This window comes from Heterocephalus glaber, unplaced genomic scaffold (genome assembly GCF_053883595.1).
Source record: "Heterocephalus glaber isolate CG9 unplaced genomic scaffold, H.glaber_assembly_v1.0 deba00001481, whole genome shotgun sequence".
Lineage (NCBI taxonomy): Eukaryota > Metazoa > Chordata > Mammalia > Rodentia > Bathyergidae > Heterocephalus > Heterocephalus glaber.
The window spans coordinates 11,915,960-11,919,574 of NW_028258317.1; the positions used below are offsets into that span (position 1 = coordinate 11,915,960).

Sequence of the window (3,615 nt, forward strand, 5' to 3'; positions counted from 1 at the left end):
TAATAGGTATATTTCCCTCACAGTATCCCATAAGTCCCTAAAGCTATCTTCACTTGTGTGTTGTTGTAGTTCCTCAGATCAGATAAACTTACAATGACCTGTCTTTGAGTTTGCTGTTTCTTTCTTCTACTTGATCTAGCCTGTCATTGAATCTTTCTATTGATATTTTTCTGTTATTGTATTTTTAGTACTGTGATTTGTCTTGTATTTTTTAGTATTTTCTACTTCTTTGTTGAAATTTTTATTTTGTTTATTACTTTTCTAACCTCATTGAGCACTTTGCTACTATTAGTTTGCATTTTCCTTTGGGTAAATCACATATCTCCATGTCATTAAGGTTGACTTCTGGAGATTTATCTTGTCCTTTTATTTGATACATATTTTAGTATTTCTTCACTTTCCTTGATTTTCTGTTGGTTTCTGTGGATCAAATAAGATAACTGCTTCTCTCAGTCCTGTCAAATTGGCCTCATCTAGGAGACAGGCTTCATTAGTTAACTTAGCTAGAGGTTCTAAACACTCTGTGCTTGTCCAAACCTATTTACCACTCAACAGGCTTTAGGACATTAGAGTATGTCACGTCCTATCAGTGTTCCAAGAAGCTAGTTCTTCGAGGTAGGCTGGACAAGTCAAGGTGTTGGATGTGTACTCCAGTTGTTTCTAGCCTCAGAGAGAAGAGCTTATCTCCACTCAGAGAGTGAAGCCTATCTCTCACTCTATACTAAGTAGGGGAGGGGATAGTAAGTGCTTCTGCTCTTATTCAAACTACACACATTAAACCTGGGGGTATAGCTACTAGAAGTATACTTATTGAAAAGCCACCTCTTTGTTTGCTGAGGTCTAGTGTCACTCAGGAATGTAGAGTCCCATCAACTCCCAGAGCTAAGTGATTACAGACCCATTCCCTTAAATGGGACTCATAAAAATTGGTGTGTTTGATGCATGTGCAAACTCTTACCAAGGAGAATCAGCAGAACTGTATTTATTTCTGAAGTGATCAGGGAAAGAAGGTGCAAAAAGTTCCATACTCCTGTTCACAGCCTCAGGAGTCTACTGTTTATCACCTTCCAGATGATGGGTAGTTGGGAGCCCAACCCTTAAGCAGCAGCTGGAAAAAATTTTTTTAAAATGTGCCTTTACAAGAGAGAAACTTGAAGCTGAGCATTTAGCCCACTTTCTCTGTAATGAGTGCAGTGTAGGTACTGAAAGTGCTAGCACGCCCATTTGAAACCACCTCTTTGTTCTCTGTCATCTAAGGAAAACCATGAATGCAGAGCCCTGTCAACTCCCAGAGCAATGCAATTAAGGAGGCAGTCCCTTGGGTGGGAGCTGTAAAACTTGAGGTGCTATATATGTTCCAAACACTTCACTTCCCAAGGAGAAGTTTGGAAGAGAGAATTCCTTCCTAATTGTAAAGTACAGTGCTTAGGGTGAGGTTGATGCTTAGTGTGTTCAGTGTTTCCTATTTTTATGTAGTTATTTTCTCAGTTACCTGGTGAGAAGGGGCCCCTCACCTATTTCTTGGCTTCTCTCAGAGGGAATTGATCTGTGTATAGATGGTTATTTGGTGCATATATGGGAGGTGGGAAAGTCAGGAGTCTCCTATTCTGCCATCTTACTGAAGTCACTCCCATCCATTGTCACTTGAGAAATACTCAGGAACCTGCCTGCCCAAACTCTCTGCCCCACTACATTCTGTTCTCCTGGCACCACTTTTCTGCCTTACTGTTACTTATTTGTCTAAAATAAGACAATAAATGTAGAAGCATCAATTCCAGGCTAGCATGCATCTATTAATTAACATGCATCTAATGCTTTTCACTTTACAAAGTAATTTTCTCATCATTATACCATTTAATCTTCATAGTAACTCCATGGCATAGGTTCTTTTCTTAAATCAGAAAATAGAAGATCAAACTAGAATTCACTTAGCAATCAGAAGACACATAAAGGAAAGACACAGCAAACTAAATTCCTGGGTCAGCATGCTTTCAGCACCACTATGCTCATTGCAATAGAAAAGCCTATGAGCTTCTTGAAAAATGTTTAAATAATAAAGAGAATAACTTTTGTCTTGAGCCATTCATTGTCTGTCACAGGAGACATGAGATATCATCTTTGGGCAAGGTCTTTACCCATTTTGTAAGTAAAACTTCCGTGCTAGTTTTCTCTCCCTCCTAGTGTTAGTCCTGGCTCCTTGGAAAGGAAAGGAAGGGAAAGGAAATGCTTTCGCACTTTATAGACAACCTTGGCTTCAACCACATCATTTGCTCCATTTATTTTTCCTATGAAATATGAAAAAGCAGATGTAAAGGCTTCTCTGTTTCTCTTTAAAGGAAGAAGATAGTGGTTGTTTTGCACATTTTAATTTAGCATATTTAAAAGGATTGAGACTTGATTTTTTAATGGAAAGTTTTATTTTGGATTAAAAATTAATGTGGCATAAGCTAAGAATACATTTTTGAATATCAGGAGGCAAGAGAGAAACTCTGGAAATCTCTTTGTAAGTCTCCAGCAACTCCCTTGATCTCCCTGAGACCACCCAGTCCTTGCCTGAGACCCTAGCCTACTCTGACATCACAGGTACATGGGCCACAATGATAAGACTTGATGCAGTGTGACTGTGGATAGTGTGATGGGTACCTTCTAGCCAGGCCTCTCATCTCTGCAATTCTTTTATCACCAAATGAATGACCACACCTGCCTCTCCATTTCACCTGCTGGTCTCTCACTATCATTTCTTGACTGCTGTCAGCTTTTTACTGTTAACTTTCCCTGCCTTTCCACTGTGCTTTTGGGTCCCTGCTCCTTGGTGAGCAATTCTACTACTGATCTTCCTCATTTGATAAGATCTGGATGCACTACCCAGTGAAGGCTACTAATTCTCCCACTTTCTTTATACCATAGGGCTAGGAAAGGCATTCCCAATATACTAGATCTCTTCTTATTTTTCCATACATTACATTTTCACAAGGTTAAACTCAGTATTTATGTATTTATTTTTTGGTACCGGGGATTGAACCTGGGTCCTTGTGCTTGTGAGCCTGGCAGCAGAACCACCAAGCTAAATCCCTGGCCTTCAGTATTTATTTTTAATTTCATTCTATTTGAATATATAATCCACTATCTCTTTTGCGTCACTGTCATCTACTAGCCTCCTATCCACTGTCATTCATTTATTGTAGATTTTGGTACCTGGTTCATCATCTTTCTCTCCATCTAAACTCTTGCCATCCTGTAGGAGATTGCAGTGACAAGAACTAAACCATTCAACAACCTAGTTTCATAATTCTGCAACTCTTTATTTCTAGAGACAATCACCTTGCCTCAATTTCAGTCACGTACTCAAAGACCACCTCCTAAAAATGTTAGCCTCTGCTGTGGTCTTAATGTGTCCCTCAAAAAACATGTAATGGGAACTTAACCCCTAATACAACAATATTGCAAGTTTGGGCCTTATTAGAGGTTATTCAGCCATGAAGGCTCTGTGCTTATAAATTGATGAATGGTATTAATTAATGGGTTCATTATTCTGGAAGGTGGTTCATTATAAAAGGATGAATTCAGTCCCCCCACCCCGCCGCCATTTGCTCTTCTGCCATTGGATGATGCAGA

At 39.3% G+C, this 3,615-nt stretch overlaps 1 protein-coding gene across 3 annotated transcripts in view; it reads left to right on the forward strand.

Moving 5' to 3' along the window:
• LOC147825817 (uncharacterized) overlaps positions 1 to 3,615 on the forward strand; it is a 227,622-nt gene that overhangs the window by 123,522 nt on the left and 100,485 nt on the right. The gene's annotated exons all lie outside the window — the stretch shown is intronic.